This window comes from Schistocerca serialis, chromosome 12 (assembly GCF_023864345.2).
Source record: "Schistocerca serialis cubense isolate TAMUIC-IGC-003099 chromosome 12, iqSchSeri2.2, whole genome shotgun sequence".
NCBI lineage: Eukaryota > Metazoa > Arthropoda > Insecta > Orthoptera > Acrididae > Schistocerca > Schistocerca serialis.
In genome coordinates this window covers 85,218,567-85,241,735 of record NC_064649.1, presented here as the reverse complement: position 1 = coordinate 85,241,735, position 23,169 = coordinate 85,218,567, and positions in this window count along the sequence as shown.

Here is a 23,169-nt window from a genome sequence, read left to right as displayed (position 1 = left end):
GGCAAAATGCGGAATCTAGGGGTTTTAAAGAGTCGCGTGGGGGCGCTGTTTTTCCCACTTAAAGCCACCCAGCCAATCCCGCAGGTCTCTTGCAGGTGCCTGCCAATCATGGTTTAGTTAGGTCCCCTCTATTGCTCCTAAGGCGGGGATGTTAATGCAGTTGCACTAAGTACGTATTTGGTATCAACATTGTTCAGCTGAAAGCTAAACGTAACTGTTCTGCCAAATAAGGCTTGCAACATTATTGTTATACGTCATTCAGCCACGCCCCTAGGGCTCCCCGGAGTAGAGACTGCTAGGTCAACACTTTTTGGCGTTTTCGTTCTCTTTCTAACCCTTGTGAGCCTACTGACGCTGCTGTTCTCAGGACTGGCATCAAGCTGGCTTTATACACTAGTACGTGCCTGTTGGTCACAAAGTTCTACGGTGGCAACCTGCCACAGCGTCTGGACGACATATGAAGTTACATGTTAATTCCCTGAAGAGTAACTAACGCCCTGGGACAGCGTCTGGGGGCGTCTGCATTTTCGCAGAGCTCTCCCCTTACGGTTTACTTCACGTAACAATATCTCTCTTAGTTTCGTCTGCCCTCAGCATGGTCTCTGCTTCCTCACCTTGGAGCGTCTGTCCTCCTTTCTCACAGCTTCAAGATAACACTACAGTAGCAAGGAATAATCAGTATATTACAATGTGCTTCCGTCGCGCCGTTGCGTCCAGCCTTACGGTGTCCTGTGCGACTGTCCAGAACTGCCACACTGCCAGAACTCTCTCGTGTTCCCTCGTGTCCTCTCCGGAAACGATGCTCCCATCCAGTCTCCCCATTCACGAGCGCTGTGATTGGCTAGAGCGCTCGCGCAATGTCTTCTAACCAACAAACCCACAGACATATTTAAGCACATACGAAATACTGGAGTTAAATTCAAGTAACATGAAATTAAATAAATATTCCTACGGCTGGACCATAAACACGCTCTAACACACATTATTAAACACATAAACAATTAAATAAACATGTTGTTGTTGTTGTGGTCTTCAGTCCAGAGACTGGTTTGATGCAGCTCTCCATGCTACTCTATCCTGTGCAAGCTTCTTCATCTCCCAGTACCTACTGCAACATACATCCTTCTGAATCTGTTTAGTGTATTCATCTCTTGGTCTTCCTCTACGATTTTTACCCTCCGCGCTGCCCTCCAATACCAAAGTCGTGATCGTTTGATGCCTCTGAATATGCCCTACCAAACGATCCCTTCTTCTAGTTAAGGTGTGCCACAAATTTCTCTTCTCTCCAATTCTATTCAATACCTCCTGATTAGTTATGTTATCTACCCATCTAATCTTCAGCATTCTTCTGTAGCACCACATTTCGAAAGCTTCTATTCTCTTCTTGTCCAAGCTATTTATCGTCCACGTTTCACTTTCATGCATGGCTACACTCCATACAAATACTTTCAGAAACGACTTCCTGACACTTAAATCTATACTCGATGTTAAGAAATTCCTCTTCTTCAGAAATGCTTTCCTTGCCATTGCCAGTCTACATTTTATATCCTCTCTACTTCGACCATCATCAGTTATTTTTCTCCCCAAATAGCAAAACTCCTTTACTAATTTAAGCGTCTCATTTCCTAATCTAATTCACTCATCATCACCCAACTTAATTCGACTATATTCCATTATCCTTGTTTTGCTTTTGTTGATGTTCATCTTATATCCTCCTTTCAAGACACTGTCCATTCCGTTCAACTGCTCTTCCAGGTCCTCCGCTGACAGAATTACAATGCCATCAGCGAACCTCAAAGTTTTTATTTCTTCTCCATGGATTTTAATTCCTTTTGCGAATTTTTCTTTTGTTTCCTTTAATGATTGCTCAATATAGAGATTGAATAACATCGGGGATAGGCTACAACCCTGTCTCACTCCCTTGCCAACCACTGCTTCCCTTTCATGCACCTCAACTCTTATAACTGCCTTCTGGTTTCTGTTAAAATTGTAAATATCCTTTCGCTCCCTATATTTTACCCCTGACACCTTCAGAATTTGAAAGAGAGTATTCCAGTCAACATTGTCAAAAGCTTTCTCTAAGTCTACAAATGCTAGAATCGTAGGTTTGCCTTTCCTTAATCTATTTTCTAAGATAAGAAATAAACATATATCAAAAGAAAAGAAGCAAAAGGTAGGCCAAGAGCCTAATGTCTCTGTGCTTTCTAAAATAAAGTAAATAATTGACCAATTTCTTCATGAATAGTATATATCGGATATTAACAAAGATATGGATGAATCAATATATTTATAAGCATGCCGCTACCGTTTTATCCGGCTGGTCCCGGCGGAGGTTCGAGTCCTCCCTCGGGCATGGGTGTGTGTGTTTGTCGTTAGGATAATTTAGGTTAAGTAGTGTGTAAGCTTAGGGACTGATGACCTTAGCAGTTAAGTCCCGTAAGATTTCGCACACATCCGACATTTTTTGACCGTTTTTTCGTCTAACTGTGGAATACTTATGGCCTCACGCGATCGATAGTAATCTGCCACTTTGACCTCCAATAACTCTAGTACTATTTAAGTTACATGCCTTTAATTCATACCAACTTAGGTTTACACTAATAGATTTCTAAAGACATGGCGATTGACAAAATCGGATGAAGCGTTTATATTTTGGGTATACGTTGCTGGGTGTTACTTGTATAATTTACCATAAAGTACTAATATTTAAACTAATAAAGATATTGAAAATCTGATTACACCTTTAGAATCGTCGTACAAATAACAGTAATGTACATTTTTCTTTTTGAGGTATCATGATTCACCTGGCTACTATTAATTTCTATAGGAACTGTGAAATGTCGGCTACTTTGGTTTCACAAAGTCCGTCACCTTTGGCACTCCCGGCATAGACATCTCCCTTCATCGACACAGAGCACCGTCCTCGTCACAGCGGAATTCCCAGCCACGCGGCTGGACCATGGGCTGGGGCCACCCCTCTCGTCCGGCTAACGTTTGCCACCACGCGTTTGCTGCCAGGCCCCGGCTTTGACGAGCGTCCTGTGCGGCCGCCCCAACTCCGATCATACAATATTTCCAGGGCGCCACAACTCGCCCGTTACAATTGACACAATTCACTTTATGCCTTCCTGACGGACAACCTCCACCGCTTCCAAAATAATAATACACTACTGCCCATTAAAATTGCTACACCAAGAAGAAATGCAGATGATGAACGGGTATTCATTGGACAAATATATTATACTAGAACTGACATGCCATTACATTTTCACGCAATTTGGGTGCATACATCCTGAGAAAAAAAAATGGAAATGTCGTGTGACGAAGGCCTCCCGTCGGGTAGACCGTTCGCCTGGTGCAAGTCTTTCGATTTGACGCCACTTCGGCGACTTGTGCGTCGATGGGGATGAAATGATGATTAGGACAACACAACACCCACTCCCTGAGCGAAAAAAATCTCCGACCCAGCCGGGAATCGAACCCGGGCCCTTTGGATTGACAGTCTGTCGCGCTGACCACTCAGCTACCGGGGGCGGACGCATCCTGAGAAATCAGTACTCGAAACAACCACCTCTGGCCGTAATAACGGCCTTGATACGCCTGGGCATTGAGTCAAACAGAGCTTGGATGGCGTGTACAGGTACAGCTGCCTGTGCAGCTTCAACACGATACCACAGTTCATCAAGAGTAGTGACTGGCGTATTGTGACGAGCCAGTTGCTCTGCCACCATTGACCAGACGTTGTCAATTGGTGAGAGATCTGGAGAATGTGCTGGCCAGGGCAACAGTCGAACATTTTCTGTATCCAGAAAGGCCCGTACAGGACCTGCAACATGGGGTCTTGCATTATCCTGCTGAAATGTAGGGTTTCGCAGGGATCGAATGAAGGGTAGAGGCACAGGTCGTAACACATCTGAAATGTAACGTCCACTGTTCAAAGTGGCGTCAATGCGAACAAGAGGTGAACGAGACGTGTAACCAATGGCACCCCATACCATCACGCCGGGTGATACGCCAGTATGGCGATGACGAATACATGTTTCCAATGTGCGTTCACCGCGATGTTACCAAACACGGATGCGACCATCATGATGCTGTAAACAGGGCCTGGATTCATACGAAAAACTGACGTTTTGCTATCCGTGCACCCAGGTTCGTCGTTGAGTACACCATCGCAGGCGCTCCTGTCTGTGATGCAACATCAATGGTAACCGCAGCCATGGTCTCCGAGCTGATAGTCCATGCTTCTGCAAACGTCGTCGAACTGTTCGTGCAGATGGTTGTTGTCTTGCAGACATCGGTTGACACAGGGATCGAGACGTGGCTGCACGATCCGTTACAGTCATGCGGATAAGATGCCTGTCATCTCGACTGCTAGCAATACGAGGCCGTTGGGATCCAGCACGGCGTTCCGTATTACCCTACTGAACCCACCGATTCCATATTCTGCTAACAGTCATTGGATCTCGACCAACGCGAGCAGCAGTGTCGCGATACGATAAACCGCATTCGCGATAGGCTTCAATCCGACCTTTATTAAAGTCGGGAACGTAATGATACGCATTTTCTCCTCCTTACACGCCGGTCAACTGCTGCTTGTGCATGAGAAATCGGTTGGAAACTTTCCTCATGTCAGCACGTTGACGGTGTCGCCACCGGCGCCAACCTTGTGTGAATGCTCTGAAAACCTAATCATTTGTATATTACAGCATCTTCTTCCTGTCGGTTAAATTTCGTGGTGTAGCAATTTTATTTGCCAGTAGTGTATAAGTGGCTTGAATTCAGAGAAATTGTGTCGACAGCAATTGAAAGATTTATACCAAATAAATTAACGAACGACAGAGTTGATCCCCATTGCTACACAAAACGGGCCAGAACACTGTTGCAGGAACAACGAAAAAAGCATGTAATATCTCCAGGATAGGCGATTATCTACAGGAACTCGTAATTTAGCGCTGACATCAATGCGAGATGCTTATAACAGTTTCCACAACGAAACTTTGTATCGAAAACAGGCAGAAAATACAAAGAGATTCTGGTCGTATGCACAGTACGCTAAAGGTAAGACACAATCAATGCCAAAATTAGAATTATATTAATACCTTCAGCTGCTGACGGGCGTTGATATACATCAACGGGGACAGGCGTAAATGTGTGCCCCGACCGGGACTCGAACCCGGGATCTCCTGCTTACGTGACAGACGCTCTATCCGTCTGAGCCAACGAGGACACAGAGGATAGCGCGACTGCAGGGACTATCTCGCGCACGCCTCCCGCGAGACCCACATTCTCACCTTGTTTGTCCACACACTACATTCGTAGTGTACCACCCCAACACACTCATTACTCGTGGAAGACACTCTTACCAAGTCCCGTAGGAGTTCGGGGAATTTGTGTGCCTCCGCACAGAAGAAGAAGGTCATGGCCGGTATTGCCAGAACTATATACTTATGTGGATATGGTGTCTGTTCTTTCGGACATATCCATATAAGTATACAATCAATGCGTTTCTTGCGGGAGAGCAATGGAAACATTATCGATGACAGTGCTGCTAAAGCTGAGTTACTCAACACAACCTTCCAAAATTCCTTCACCAAAGAAGATGAAGTACATTGAGCAGTGGTAAAATTTGCTGTTTTGAAGAGCGCACTGCAGCGCATTCTGTGAAGCAGTCGCCCTCCGTTTCTGGCGTTGGCGCCGCTGTAGCAATCGTAGTTTTGGTGTCTCCCTCTGGTGGGAAAGGGGAAAGGTTGCCTGTTCACGTGCATTTAAGGGGCGCTATCAGCTCAGCAGTTGGTCAGTCCGAGTGAGGCTGGGTCAGTCTCGCGTCACCAGTTGTCTCTAGTTCGCATTTGTGCGGCAGTGAGTGTCTGTCTGTCGTCGTAGTATGGCTGTCGTTTGGATCAAACTTTAAAGCCAGAAAATGAGAGTCTTGCCACTCCGCCAGTAACAGAACTCAGCTAGTGGTCGCCAGGTCGGGGCTGAGTTCCTGCATCTGAGTCTGCGCGTTAGGCCGCCAGTCTGCACGAGTTGCTTGGGCAACGGTCGTTGGCGGTTGGATCGGTCGGTTGGTCGGTCGCGCACTGAGACACGAGGTGACTTGTCCGCCTTGAGCGTCGGCGCATGTGAGGTCGCCACGTGAGTCTAGTGGGCAGCGCCGTATAGAAAGAGGTAGTGGCTTCGCGGTTCACACGAGAGCAACAGGAGCGGAACCACGACATCGGGGCTGGCCGGGGTCAGCTGCGACGCCGTGAGACGGGAGATGGGCGCGCCTTCCTGCGTCCGTTGAAGCGGCTGGCAGCGGACGGTTCGGGAGAGCGTTGGGGGTGCTGCGCCAGGTCTTCGCCAGCAATCGCAGTTTATTACAAGTTACATGAATGGAGATATGTTGTTTCATTTACTTGTTAAATTCTACTCGTTTTCTTGGTGAGGCCATCAGCCGCTTTATTTTGGGGTCGTCCCACCATTCTTCTCCGTTTGCCCAAATGCGGGAAGGTGGTTATCGTGAATTGGGTGGTCCGTTTTTCCCTTGTGGTTTAGAGCGATCTGCGGTCAGGGTTGTTTAGTAAACAACCCTCCCCCCCCCCCCCCCCCCCCCCTTGTCAATCTGCTATACGTTAATAGCTGCCTCTGACATGTTTGTCGGATTCGATGTTAACGAATTTATAGAATTAGGGTAGCGTCCGAATTCCTGAAATATGTTTTTATCTTGCCTATCATCTTGCGAGGCGGTATATGTGTAATGTAGAGCATGTTGTACACTTTATGTAAGTCTGAATTTCATGGGTTTTATTTAAAGTCATTTTGATAAATTTTCCACCCTTTCACAGTAAGAACCCTTTTAAAAACAAATTGCACTTTTGGTGGAAAATAAGTTCTTAGTGTGTTTGTACCATTTCCATCCCTCTTACGGGGTGCATAGTTTATGTGTTTGTGTGAGTTATTAAAATTTTTACTTTAAAGTAATTTTGTGTGTTGCAGATTTCCACCAGTGTAGTCTTTCATAGGTTGTTGTGAGCGGTCGTGACTACGGCCGTGTTAAAAGGGAGCGGCAAGGTTCTCAGCCCGAAAGCTCATACTATAAAAAAATTGTTATTTCTGCCTCTGAATAAATTGTAAATTGATATTTACAGGGTGCTTTCTGATTATAATTTTAAATCTGTTTCAAAAAAAGAGCTTTTAGGAATAAAATTTCCATTTATTGAAAAAAAATTTAATTTGTTTCATCAGTTACCCATTGGCAACTACTTCCACGCTCACATAGTGTGATTAAATCTGTTAATGTTCTTGATGAATCGCTAGTAAATAAAGTAAATTCTTAAGAAAAGGTTTTGAAAGTAAATTCACAGTTCATAAATATTCCAGAATTCGAATCAAGAAAGACTGTAAACGTGAGTAACTTAAAGGTAGATCCCTTGGAGTAGTGAGTAGTGAGTAGTGGAGTAGTAATAAATCAAGTCTTCCTGTCCACATTGTGTACCAATTAGGTTCCTTTCAGAGTATGCTGATGCAATAGCTCCATACATAACTATCATGTAGTCCCCATCGCTCGACGGAAGTTTCGAACCCAAAGACTGGAAAGTAGCACGTATCATACCAAAATTGAAGAAAGTTAGAAGGAGTAATCCACTAAATTACAGGCCCATGTCATCAACGTCGGTATGCAGCAGGATTTTGGAACATATATTGTGCTCGAACATTATGAATTACCTAGAAGAGAACGGTCTATTGACAGACAGTCAACATGGATTTGGAAAACATTGATCTTGTGAAAAAAAGTGTTAAGTGCTGTCGACAAGGGATTTTAGATTAATTCCGTATTTCTAGACTTCCATAAGGCTTTTGACACTGTACACACATGCGGTTTGTAGTGAAATTCCCTGCTTATGTAATATCGTCTTAGTTATGTGACTGGGTTCGTCATTTCCTGTCAGAGAGCTGACAGTTCGTAGTAAATGACGGAAAGTCATCGAGTAAAACAGAAGTGATTTCTGGCGTTCCCCAAGGTAGTGTTACAGGGCGTCTGCTGTTCCTTATCTGTATAAACGACTTAGGAGACAAGTGGTTGAAATGGCTCTGAGCACTATGGGACTTAACTTCTGAGGTCATCAGTCCCCTAGAACTTAGAACTACTTAAACCTAACTAACCTGAGGACATCACACACATCCATGCCCGAGGCAGGATTCGAACCTGTGACCGTAGCGGTCGCGCGGTTCCTGACTGTAGCGCCCAGAGCCGCTCGGCCACATCGGCCGTCACTTAGGAGACAATCTGAGCAACCGTCTTAGGTTGTTGCAGATGATGCTATCGTTTATCTCTAGTAAATTCGTAAGAAGATCAAAACAAATTGCAAAATGATTTAAAAAAGATATCTGTATGGTGCGTAAATTGGTAATTGACTCCAAATAATGAAAGGTGTCAGGTCATCCAGCTGAGTGGTAGAAGGTATCAGTTAAACTTCGGTTGTACGGTAAATCAGTCAAATTTAAAGCCCGTAAATCCAGTTAACTACCTAGGAATGAATATTACGTACAATTTAAATTGAAAAGAACACACAGAAAATGTTGTGGGGAAGGTAAATCAAAGGCTGCGACTTATTCGCAGAAAACTGAGAAGATGCAACAGATCTACTAGAAAGATTGACTACATTATGCTTGTCTGTCCTCTTTTGGAGTACTGCTGCGCTGTGTGGGATCCTTTCCAGTTAGGATTGACAGAGTACGTCGAGAAAATTCAAAGAAGGGCAACACGTCGTGTGCTATCACGAAATAGGGGAGAGAGTTTCACTCAAATGAGACAGGATTTGGGGTGAATATCATTAAAATGAAGGCGTTTTTCGTTGCGGCGGTATCTTCTCACCAAATTTCGATCACGAACTTTCTCCCGCGTATGCGACAATATTTTGTGGACGCCTACCCATACAGGGAGAAATGAGAATAAGGGATATCAGAGCTCACATGGAAAGGTGTAGGTGTTCGTTTTATCCACGCGCTGTACGGGATTGGGATAATAGAGAATTATTGTGAAGGTGACTCGATGAACCCTCTGCCAGGCACTTAAGTGTGATTTGCGGGCTGTGCTCAAAATATGTACAGACTGCGGAGAGCGCTATGAAAGTGTAGGTGTGACCCTTTCCCAAAGAAGATTTTAGCGTGTGATGAAACTGCGGTTCAAAATGGCGAGCCCGAGTCCAAAAGACAACGGAAGCACAAGAGTTCACCTATTGAAAGAAATTCAGAACTCAAGCATTAGCGAGGAAAGTGATGTCGACCGTGTTTTGGGATGCCACAGGTGTCGTCTTTTGAGGATTATTTGGAGGCTCAGCGTACAGTATGCAGTGCAGTCCACTCACACATGCTGAAGGGCAAAGTAAAGCCAGCAATGAGAGAAAAAGGTCGCGGATGTAGCAGAAAAGGCGTGGTATCGTTACAAGAAAATTCTCGCCCACAAAACTCTCAGGTGATTCAAGAAACCATGGGAAAAATGGGTTGCGAGACTCTACGCCATCCTCCCTATACTCCAGATTTGGCTTTCTCGTTCTTTCGCTTTATATATTCCTGACACTGTGCAGAATGAGGCTGTCTGCAGTGTAATAAACTCATAAGAAATACTTCAAAAAACCAACCTCGCTAGCAAGGCACTTATTTTCACCTGTTTGGTCCACTCAAGGAGAAATCACGTGGAAAAAAGGTTCAGTGACAACGAGGAGATCTAACAATTTCTGTTTCACAAAGAGTGACTTGTGGCATTAGGCACTTACTTAATTTGCATTTATTGGGAATCTCTCACTCTGCAGGGCTCCAAAATTACAGCAAAAAACCGCAGGTTACTCTTGTATACAACTGTCTCCGTAAGAGCTTGCAAAAATTTAACAGGACTAATCGAATGCTCCACTGAACAATTTAAGGTAGGGAACCTGTGGTCGAAGAAGCCACCTTAAGGAGATACGGAAATAAAGTTGCTTACCGCTTTGTATAGCATTACTATTTTCCAGCTTATTAACAACTAACATGGGTACAACTTCACACGTACAGTGCTGCATATTTACACTACTGGCCATTAAAATTGCTACACCAAGAAGAAATGCAAATGATAAACTGGTATTCATTGGACAAATATATTATACTATAACTAACATGGGAGTACATTTTCACGCAATTTGGTTGCATAGATCCTGAGAAATCAGTACCCAGAACAACCACTTCTGGCCGTAATAACGGCCTTGATACGCCTGGGAGCCGGCCGCGGTGGCCGAGCGGTTCTAGGCGCTTCAGTCCGGAACCGCGCGACTGATACGGTCGCAAGTTCGAATCCTGCCTTGGGCATGGATGTGTGTGATGTCCTTAGGTTAGTTCGGTTTAAGTAGTTCTAAGTTCTAGGGGACTGATGACCTCAGATGTTAACTCCCATAGTGCTCAGAGCCATCAGAACCATCTGATACGCCTGGGCATTGAGTCAGACAGAGCTTGGATGGCGTGTACAGGTACAGCTGCCCATGCAGCTTCAACACGATACCACAGTTCATCAAGAGTAGTGACTGGCGTATTGTGACGAGCCAGTTGCTCGGCTACCACTGACCAGACGTTTCCAATTGGTGAGAGATCTGGAGAATGTGCTGGCCAGGGCAGCAGTCGAACATTTTCTGTATCCAGAAAGGCCCGTACAGGACTTGCAGCATGCGGTCGTGCATTATCCTGCTGAAATGTAGGGTTTCGCAGGGATCGAATGAAGGGTAAAGCCACGGGTCGTAACACTTCTGAAATGTAACGTCCACTGTTCAATGTGCCGCCAATGCGACAAGAGGTGACCAAGACGTGAAACCAGTGGCAGCCTATACCATCACGTTGGGTGATACGCCATTATGGCGATGACGAATAACCGCTTCCAGTGAGCGTTCACCACGATGTCGCTAAACACAGATGCGACCATCGTGATGCTGTAAACAGAACCTGGATTCATCCGAAAAAATAACGTTTTGCCATTCGTGCACCCAGGTTCGTCGTTGAGTACACCAACGCAGGCGCTCCTGTCTGTGATGCAGCGTCAAGGGTAACCGCAGCCGTGGTCTCCGAGCTGATAGTCCATGCTGCTGCAAACGTCGTCGAACTGTTCGTGCAGATGGTTGTTGTCTTGCAAACGTTCCCATCTGTTGACTCAGGGATCGAGACGTGGCTGCACGATCCGTTTCAGCCATGCGCATAAGACGACTGTCACCTCGGCTGTTAGTGACACGAGGCCGTTTGGATCCAGCACGGCGTTCCGTATTACCCTCCTGAACCCACCGATTCCATATTCTGCTAACAGTCATTGGATCTCGATCAACGTGAGGAGCAATGTCACGATACGATAAACCGCAGTCGCGATAGGCTACAATCAGACCTTTATCAAAGTCGGAAATGTGATGGTACGCATTTCTCCTCCTTACACGAGGCATCACAACAACGTTTCACCAGGCAACGCCGGTCAACTGCTGTTTGTGTATGAGAAATCGGTTGGAAACTTTCCTCACGTCAGCACGTTGCAGGTTTCACCACCGGCGCCAATCTTGTGTGAATGCTCTGAAAAGCTAATAATTTGTATATCACAGCATCTTCTTCCTGTCGGTTAAATTTCGCTTCTGTAGCACGTCATCTTCGTGGTGCAGCAATTTTAGTGGTCAGTAGTGTATATGTACAATTTTTATTTCCTGCGAGGGAACAAGGACGAGAAGTCAGGGTTATCAGGATGTCATTATGCAAGTTTTGTTTACTTGCCCATAAGGTGGCTATGTTGTTCAAATCTAATGTTCAAATGTGTGTGAAATCTTATGGGGACATAACTGCTAAGGTTATCAGGCCCTAAGCTTACACACTACTTAACCTAAATTATCCTAAGGACAAACGCACCACCCATGCCCGAGGGAGGACTCGAACCTCCGCCGGGACCGGCCGCACTGTCCCACCGCTTTAGACCGCTCGGCTGATCCTGGGTATGTTGTATCGGGTATACACTGTCCCGTACAGAACGTGCTATGAATCAGCGAGAGACACATTCATTACTCACTGCTATTCACAGTACAATACGGCACAGTTTCGCAAAACTCACTAACTTGCACCTTGGGTATGGGGAAGCGCGTTGAAAAGCACTCACTGCTGAAACGCTGTACAGGAAATGATTTCGTAACAGGCATAGTCAGTGTTTAGATTATTTCTCTCGATTGACGAATGTGGGAGACCGGTTCACTGGAAAGAAGAAACGGGGGACCTGGCAACATGAGGACCACTCGCACAACCGATTTAGAAGAGGAGGTGCTGGAACGTGTTGCAGCGGATCCCACTACAAGTACTCGTCGTATAGCACGTGAAAGGGGTGGCACTGCACATATTATCGTGTGGCGAGTACTCCACTAAGAACTACTACACCTGTATCACCTACAACGAGTCCATGGAATGCTTCTGACTAACTTTCCACCAAGGGCCGCATTGTGTCAATGCCTGCGCCAACAATGGATTCATCGACCAGATTTCCTCCAAATCGTGCTGTTTACTGACGAGGCCTCGTTTGATCGTGCTGGTATTTCGAACGATAGGAACAGCCATGTCTGTGATGAGGAAAACACTCACGCTGAAGTAGAGCCTCATCATCAAGTACAATTTGCTGTGAATATATGGGGCGGCAATACAGACGACAATCTAGTTGGATCTTCTACCTGGCCGTCTGAATGGCCACCTGTACTTGAGATTCGTGCAAAGAGTTCCACCCGAGTTGTTGGCGGACGTACCCTTGACTGTGAGAGGATCTGGATACAACATGGCGATGCATAGCATTACTTCAATGTGGATGTGCGCAGTGGTATCAATGCTGTATATCCTTGTCGCTGGATTGGATGGGGAGGTCCTATTCCATGGCCTTCAAGGTCACCTGTTCTGAATCCCCTTGATTATTTCCTATGGGTATATCTAAAGTCACTTATGTTTGCGACCTCAATGGATACGGAGATGGAATTAGTTACTAGAATTGTAACTGACTCTGATGTGATTCAAAACATTTGTCAGGCTGCGTCAGAATCTTGTCCGCCTGTGTCGTACTTGCATTGAGGATTCCCTGATTAATCTGTCAAACAGGTTCCAGGTGCTGTCTGTGGCTGACACTGTCGCTGAGCCACATGTCCTGTTTCAGAGGAAACCTCTCAGCCTGCAAGATCTGCACAGTCACAGAGGGTGGGATTATTGATAATTGGGAGCTCCAATGTTAGACGCGTTATGGGACCCCTTAGGGTAATGGCTGCCAATGAGGAGAAGAAAGCCCATGTACACTGGATGGAGTCATTCCAGATGTGGAGTGGGTCCTTCTGGATGCCATGAAGAGTGTAGGCAGCAGCCAACTGCAGGTGGTGGCTCATGTCAGTACCAACGAACTGTGTCGCTTTGGATTGAAAGAGATTCTCTCTGGTTTCGAGTGGCTAACAGAAGTGGTAAAGGGTGCCAGTCTTGCTTTCGAGATGAAAGCAGAGCTGACCATTTGCAGCATAGTCAACACGACCGATTGCGGACCCTGGTACAGAGACGAGTGGAGGGTCTGAATCAGAGGCTCAGATAGTTTTGCGATCATGTAGGCTGCAGATTCCTCGACTTGCGCCAAAAGGTGGTTGGGTTTCGGGTTCCACTAAATACGCCACGAGTCCGCTATATGCAAGAGGCCGCTACACGGGTAGCAGGGGCTGTGTGCCGTGGACTGGGAGGTTTTTTAAGTTAGAGGGTATCGGGAAAATACAAGAAGGCCTTCAGTCTCAAATGGTGCAGGCCAAACATAGGAAGAACGTAGATACAGGAACCATCGGTATAACAGCTGCAAATTGCCGTACCTGTGTAAGGAAAGTACCATAGCTCCTAATAGAAAGCACTGATATGCAAATCGTTATAGGCACTGAAAGCTGGCTAAATCCACAGAAAAGTTGAGCCCAAATGTTTACGAAAAACCTAACGGTGTTCAGAAAGGATAAACTAAACACAGTTGGCGGTAGCGAAATTGAAGCAGATAGTTCCTGTGAGTTAGTACAGGCAGAAGTCATTCTTGGCAATCTGAATAAAATAATTGGATCCTTTTGCCGACCTCCAAACTCAGATGATACAATGGCTGAAAGGTTCAACGAAAACTTGAGTTTTAGTTTCAAACACATACCCAACTCATACAATTATAATTGGTGGTGATTTTAATTTACCCTCGATATGTTGCCGAAAATACGTGTCTAAATCTGTAGGCACACATACGACATCATCCAAAATTGATCCAAATGCATTCTCTGAAAATTATTTCGAGCAGTTAGTTCAATAGCCCAGGCGAATAGGAAACGCTTGTGAAAACATACCTGACCTCTTAGCAACAAATAATCCTGAGTTAATAACGAGCATCAAAACGGATACAGGGATTACTGAACACATGGTTGTCGCAGCGAGATTGAATATTATAACCCCCAAATCCTCCAAAAATAAATGTGCGACCCCCTCAGAAGACTTCCGCCGCCTGCTACGCCCCAGGGCAACCTTCCACTTGACCATGGGTGAGTGGTCAGCCTCAGTGCGAGCAGTAACTGGGCTGATCACCGGTGTGGACTGATCGGCGGACTCATCTGCTGGACGTCTGCTGGATTTGCACAGCCAGCCGACAACAGTGATGCCAATCCACTGCAGCTTCAAGCTGTGTAACCGAAGCCATCACAGCCTGGAGCTGAGAGCAAAGTGTCACCAACTCGCCTTGCATCTGTACACAGCCATCACAGTCCCTATGCATACTAAAGACCGAGGACAACTACACTATACATACAAAAATAACAATCGATTCACCCTGCGGAACTCTACAATAGACATGAAGGAAAACGCAAGAACTGTGTCCCCCCCATGAACCATGGACCTTGCCGTTGGCGTGCCTCAGCGATACAGATAGCTGTACCGTAGGTCCAACCACAATGGAGGGGTATCTGTAGAAAGGCCAGACAAACATGTGGCTCCCGAAGAGGGGCAGCAGCCTTTTCAGTAGTTGCAGGGGCAACAGTCTGGATGATTCACCGATCTGGCCTTGTAACACTAACCAAAACGGCCTTGCTGTGCTGGTACTGCGAACGGCTGAAAGCAAGGGGAAACTACGGCCGTAATTTTTCTGAGGGCATGCAGCTTTACTGTATGGTTAAATGATGATGGCGTCCTCTTGGGTAAAACATTCCGGAGGTAAAATAGTACCCCATTCGGATATCCGGGCAGGGACTACTCAAGAGGATGTCGTTATCAGGAGAAAGAAAACTGGTGTTCTACGGATCAGAGTGTGCAATGTCAGATCCCATAATCGGGCAGGTAGGTTAGAAAATTTAAAAAGTGAAATGGATAGGTTAAAGTTAGATATAGTGGGAATTAGTGAAGTTCGGTGGCAGGAGGAACAAGAATTCTGGTCAGGTGACTACAGGGTCATAAACACAAAATCAAATAGGGGTAATGCAGGAGTAGGTTTAATAATGAATAGGAAAATAGGAGTGCGGGTTAGCTACTACAAACAGCATAGTGAACGCATTATTGTGGCCAAGATAGATACGAAGCCTACGCCTACCACAGTAGTACAAGTTTATATGCCTACTAGCTCAGCAGATGACGAAGAAATTGATGAAATGTATGATGAAATAAAAGAAATTATTCAGATAGTGAAGGGAGACGAAAATTTAATAATCATGGGTGACTGGAATTCGTCAGTAGGAAAAGGGAGAGAAGGAAACGTAGTAGGTGAATATGGATTGGGGCTAAGAAACGAAAGAGGATGCCGCCTCGTAGAATTTTGCACAGAACACAACCTAATCACTGCTAACACTTGGTTCAAGAATCATAAAAGAAGATTGTATATATGGAAGAAGCCTGGAGATACTGACAGGTTTCAGATAGATTATATAATGGTAAGACAGAGATTTAGGAACAAGGTTTTAAATTGTAAGACATTTCCAGGTGCAGATGTGGACTCTGATCACAATCTATTGGTTATGAACTGTAGATTCAAACTGAAGAGACTGCAAAAAGGTGGGAATTTAAGGAGATGGGACCTGGATAAACTGAAAGAACCAGAGGTTGTACAGAGTTTCAGGGAGAGCATAAAGGAACAATTGACAGGAATGGGGGAAAGAAATACAGTTGAAGAAGAATGGGTAGCTTTGAGGGATGAAGTGGTGAAGGCAGCAGAGGATCAAGTAGGTAAAAAGACGAGGACTAGTAGAAATCCTTGGGTAACAGAAGAAATATTGAATTTAATTGATGAAAGGAGAAAATATAAAAATGTAGTAAATAAAGCAGGCGAAAAGGAATACAAACGTCTCAAAAATGAGATCGACTGAAAGTGCAAAATGGCTAAGCAGGGATGGCTAGAGGATAAATGTAAGGATGTAGAGGCTTATCTCACTAGGGGTAAGATAGATACTGCCTACAGGAAAATTAAAGAGACCTTTGCAGAAAAGAGAACCACTTGTATGAATATCAAGAGCTCAGATGGAAACCCAGTTCTAAGCAAAGAAGGGAAAGCAGACAGGTGGAAGGAGTATATAGAGGGTCTATACAATGGCGATGTACTAGAGGACAATATTGTGGAAATGGAAGAGGATGTAGATGAAGATGAAATGGGAAATACGATCCTGCGTGAAGAGTTTGACAGTGCACTGAAAGGCCTGAGTCGAAACAAAGCTCCAGGAGTAGACATCATTCCATTAGAACTACTGACAGCCTTGGGAGAGCCAGTCCTGACAAAACTCTACCATTTGGTGAGCAAGATGTATGAGACAGGCGAAATACCCTCAGACTTCAAGAAGAATATAATAATTCCAATCCCAAAGAAAGTACGTGTTGACAGACGTGAAAATTACCGAACTATCAGTTTAATAAGTCACGGCTGCAAAATACTAACTCGAATTCTTTACAGACGAATGGAAAAACTAGTAGAAGCTGACCTCGGGGAAGATCAGTTTGGATTCCGTAGAAATGTTGGAACACGTGAGGCAATACTGACCCTACGACTTATCTTAGAAGCTACATTAAGGAAGGGCAAACCTACGTTTCTAGCATTTGTAGACTTAGAGAAAGCTTTTGACAATGTTGACTGGAATACTCTCTTTCAAATTCTGAAGGTGGCAGGGGTAAAATACAGGGAGCGAAAAGCTATTTACAATTTGTACAGAAACCAGATGGCAGTTCTAAGAGTCGAGGGACATGAAAGGGAAGCAGTGGTTGGGAAGGGAGTAAGACAGGGTTGTAGCCTCTCCCCGATGTTGTTCAATCTGTATATTGAGCAAGCAGTAAAGGAAACAAAAGAAAAATTCGGAGTAGGTATTAAAATTCATGGAGAAGAAATAAAAACTTTGAGGTTCGCCGATGACATTGTAATTCTGTCAGAGACAACAAAGGACTTGGAAGAGCAGTTGAATGGAATGGACAGTGTCTTGAAAGGAGGATATAAGATGAACATCAACAAAAGCAAAACAAGGATAATGGAATGTAGTCGAATTAAATCGGGTGATGCTGAGAGAATTAGATTAGGACATGAGACACTTAAAGTAGTAAAGGAGTTTTGCTGTTTGGGGAGCAAAATAACTGATGATGGTCGAAGTAGAGAGGACATAAAATGTAGACTGGCAGTGGCAAGGAAAGCATTTGTAAAGACGAGGAATTTGTTAACATCGAGTATAGATTTAAGTGTCAGGAAGTCGTTTCTGAAAGTATTTGTATGGAGTGTAGCCATGTATGGAAGTGAAACATGGACGATAAATAGTTTGGACAAGAAGAGAATAGAAGCTTTCGAAATGTGGTGCTACAGAAGAATGCTGAAGATTAGATGGGTAGATCACATAACTAATAAGGAGGTATTAAATAGGATTGGGGAGAAGAAGTTGACTAGAAGAAGGGATCGGTTGGTAGGACATGTTCTGAGGCATCAAGGGATCACCTGTTTAGTATTGGAGGGCAGCGTGGAGGGTAAAAATCGTAGAGGGAGACCAAGAGATGAATAGACTAAGCAGATTCAGAAGGATGTAGGTTGCAGTAGGTACTGGGAGATGAAGAAGCTTGCACGGTATAGAGTAGCATGGAGAGCTGCATCAAACCAGTCTCAGGACTGAAGACCACAACAACAACAACAGTGTCCAATAAATTAGTTTAATACACAGAGATTCAAAAACGGAACTACCAAAGTACTCGGTGAGGCTAAATAATTTGCGCCTGATTAGGAACTTGCAACATGTCACAAAATCGATTTACTTTCCGACGCTAACGAGAACACAACAACTGAGTCTATCAGATATTAAATTAACATGCAGAAACTGAAGAAACGAAACTACCAAAGCACACAGGTGAAAGTGTAATATTTGCTCGGGGTTAGGAACTAGTCAAATGTCATAAAATCTTTTACCTCCCTGTGACTGCTTGTGTCTCGACCAGTTGCTGCTACCTTGCACTTGTCACTGATAATGTTATGAGCTGTGCCAACAACAACTGCAACGCCATTTTATGTATTTTCGACTGCATCACGTCGGTAGCACGTGCGGGTTTTAAGCGATGTAATCGACACTTTTTCTTGGTTCAAATGGCTCTGAGCTCTATGGGACTTAACATCTTTGGTCATCAGTCCCCTAGAACTTAGAACTACTTAAACCTAACTAACCTAAGGGCATCACACATCACCCATGCCCGAGGCAGGATTCGAGCCTTCGACCATAGCGGTCACGCGGTTCCAGACTGAAGCGCCTAGAACCGCACGGCCACACCGGGCGGCGATGACGTTTCTCATCAGTCAGTGAGGGTGCACTCTTCTAGGCACTCACCAAAAATTTCCATCGTTCGCACAGCTTGGACCATACTGCAAAATCGTTAGAGGAAATACGAGGGCGGTTCAGAAAGTAACCTCCGATTGGTCACAGTGCGGGTTGTGGGGGGTGTAGCGACGCCATCTGTGCGTTCACGCACTCAACAGGTCAGTCGGCATCAAGCCGTCGTCGAGTGAACGTCGTACCTGCGCTAGTTTAGTTTTTGTGCCAGTTTGAAATGTGTGCTGCAATAGAAAATCCCGCCAAATGTGAAGTGCGTGCTGTCATAAGGTTTTTTACAGCCAAAGGATATTCTGCGGCAGCTATTCATCGTGAGCTTTGTGCCGTGTACGGACCAAGAGTTATGAGTGAAGGACTTGTCCGTGAATGGGTACGTTTATTTAAAAGTGGACGAGAAAACGTTCATGATGAAGAGAGGAGTGGTAGACCATCATTGGTGACTGACGAACTCGTTCAGACAGTTGATGCAAAAGTTCGTGAAAATCGACGTTTCTCAATGTCGGAGTTGTCTACTGGTTTTCCACAGATTTCTAAGACTCTCTTGTACGAGATAGTGACAGCAAGATTAGGTTACCGTAAGTTCTGTGCACGATGGGTGCCCAAAATTCTTACCGACCACCACAAAACTCAAAGAATGGCCTCTGCATTAGACTTTCTGTCACGTTATGAGGACGAAGGAGAACCATTGTTAAACAGAATCGTGACCGGTGACGAAACCTGGATTAAGTACGTGAACCCTGAGACAAAAGAACAGTCAAAGATGTGGGCACATTCAAATTCGCCTACCAAACCAAGAAAAGCCTCGCAAGATTTTTCTGCCAGAAAACTGATGGCAACGGTGTTTTGGGATGCCAAAGGGGTGTTGTTGGTTGAATTCATGGAACGTGGTACGACCATTAATCAAGACGTGTACTGTGAAACAATAAAAAAGTTACGACGGGCTATACAGAACAAACGCCGTGGTATGCTGACTTCCGGTATCGTTTTTTTGCACGATAACGCCCGTCCTCACTCTGCTCGCAGAACAACGGCCCTTCTTGAGTCCTTCAAGTGGGACGTTATCAACCATCCACCTTACAGCCCAGACCTGGCGCCAAGTGATTATCACCTCTTCATGCATTTGAAGAAATGGCTCGGGTCACAGCGGTTTGATGACGACGAAGAGCTCAAAGATGCGGTCACAGGCTGGCTCCAGGCACAAGCGGGTGATTTTTATGCAGAAGGAATTTCAAAGCTTGTGAAGAGATACGATAAGTGCCTCAATCGCTATGGAGACTGTGTAGAAAAATAGTGCAAAGATGTAGTTGTAAGATGTATATATTAAATTATTTTTATTTAACTTGGTGTATTTTTTTAAATCAACCAGAGGTTACTTTCTGAACGGCCCTCGTATTTTAGCCTATTTTAGCCTTCAGAAAGCAAAAAGACGGATCGCTGAACGTTGCTCAGCTAATTTGGAAACTTCAACCAGACACCCCATTGTTAAAAGCAATACTGAGATTAGAAACAAAACAATTTTTGTTGGTTAGTTTCTCTCAGATCGTCCCAGTGATGCCATGAAAGTACAAACTCCTACAAACTATATCATTTCTATGTCAGTTTGCCTCTGTAAGTATGCCAGATGAACGAAATATGCAACGAACACAACTCTCCTAAGCTGCTAAACTGCTAAAACGTTGGCCATTTTCAGTTGCAGGCTGCCTACCTGACGGCTGCCAGGGGCATCAAAAATTTGTTTTCAGCATCACATTTAAAAATACTGAAATAGCGGATAAATTCTAGTGTCCGCTACCACTCGTTGGCTTTGACTAATGACGTCATACGTAAGGCAAAGATGCTGCAATGGACAATCTACGAATGGAACGTATCATACTCGTAAACAAACGAATGTAGCATGCCATATAATAATAAATTTAACGCGACTATTATTTACGCGCGAATTTCATTTAAACGTGTTGAAGATGACCGAAATAAATAAGAACACGAGAGCAATTACTAGAGCATATATTACATTATATTTTGCACACGTACTGTAAAAACGATCTAAATGATGAACCGTCGCACAGTTGGAATCGGTAACTAGAAGTAACCTATGTAGGAGGTTATTTCTAGTTACCGATTCTAAAAATCTTATAACATATCAGAAACGTGCTGAAAAAATGATCTTGTTAGTGAACTACAGAATACGACTAGACATTCAAAAAATGAAAATCTTTACACATATTACTGCACACGCAAAGAAATAAAACGCAAAAATGACCAAACCTTCCAACCGGTAACTATACCACCTATACGAAAGTTACACCAGCTACAGTAGCTCCAAATAACACTCAGTAAAATCGATACACCAGGAGTGACAGTAAAAATAAGAGAAGTGTAGCAGAAACGTCAAGAAGGAAAACATAAAAGTGGTTACATAAAAGGAAACTTACCGCATATGAACTTCCAAAGGAGTCAAAGATCGAGGCTGACAAGAACGAAATAAAGACATAACAAGAAATAATAACGTTAGGTCAAACTGTAACGAAAGAAGCAAAATCCAGAATAAAAAATGAAAAAACAGTAACAAACACAAACTGCCAGGCACGAATTAGGTACCACCCAAATGAGCTGTTCCCTACCACCCGCCCTCAATCAGACGCAAAATTTTAAAATAATGAAAAAAAAAAAAAATGAAACCACGAGTCAATCATTAAACCCTCCGGCAAAGACACAGCAATACCCCTCTGCCTACCATTGTAACCAGAAAATATTAAAATGACAGAAAAACCTTCCTCCAGAGAAACCAAAAAAGTAGCACTCGCACAATACAGTGTCATAAAAAAACGCAACGTAAAACAAGAAAAAAATATCAGACCCACCAACAACTAACTAACAAAACGAGGCTTGTACATTTTGCTGACAACTTTCATAAATGCAAGAAATAAACAATAACCTTCAGGAATACTCTTCCTCCAACAGTATTCATCTAAATGGCCGAGCAAAACTGAAATCCTTCTCTTTCCCCGCCCGACAACACATTTTACAGTCCCGCAATACATCTACATCTTCATCCACATTTATACTCAGCAAGCCACCCAACGGTGTGGCGGAGGGCACTTCACGTGCCACTGTCATTACCTCCCTTTTCTGTTCCAGTCGCGTATGGTTCGCGGGAAGAACGACTGTCTGAAAGCCTCCGTGCGCGCTCGAATCTCTCTAATTTTACATTCGCGATCTCCTCGGGAGGTATTAGTAGCGGGGAAGCAATATATTCGATACCTCATCCAGAAACGCACCCTCTCGAAACCTGGCGAGCAAGCTACACCGCGATAGTATTAGTACATGCCCCCGTCTTATAATCTTTAAACCGAATATTGCGATTCACGACTAAATGATGATAACCCCTTTCACCCAACCCTTTGTACGAAACAAACTCATCCGATATGACTACAGAACCTTCTTCCACATATTCTTCCATTAAAGATGTCAAGACTTCCTTTGTCCGATTTGGTACAACCATAAATACAACATCAGCACAATCTCCTCCCGAAACTATTACTCCAAAAACCCAAAACCTAATAACCTCGTGCCCACTTTAGTACTTTCTCTTTCCAAAATGTGACTCATCTACTTCAACTATAGCCCCTGACTCCCCAGATGACCCCCTATACTTTATAAATTCCCCGCAGACTTCTCTACAAAACGAGAATCAGTCGACTACAGTGACACACTAAACCCCTGCTTCGTGCAAGACACATTTGCAAGAATATTCATAGTAAAAATAGTAGGTTAGCATGACAATTACTTCTAAATTCAGCCTCGATCTTTCGAACCACGTCCCCCTGCGTGTGGATGTCCATATGTTATTTTTTCTGCGCCTCCACGTGTATTCGTCGGAAGTTCGTGATGACCCAACCTTCGTCAAAGCCATATAATTTCCACAGACAGTGCACTTGCAAAATTCAGCAATTACACCCAATGACTGCAAAAAATTTGTAGTTTATTTACGGTCACTCATTTTCTGAAGAAGAATTTTCGCAGTAAAAACAACTGACTCATCCACAACGAACAGCGTGAGAAATCAAGACCTTATAAATCACGACTATTTATAAATCACGACTACTTTCATTAACAAAAGATGCCGAAAAGAAATTACGAGACGAAAACTAAACGATCTACATCGAATTTTTAATACACGCGCGTAACGAGGAAATCCAGAGAAATCATTTGACGTTCATCGACAGCAATCTGCGGCACAAACAAAATAACATCGCACATTACGTCATTGGTCAAAGCCGACGGGTGGTATCGGACACTAGAATTGACCCGAAATGGCCATCGTCGTCTGCTTTCCCAGGATTAGGCC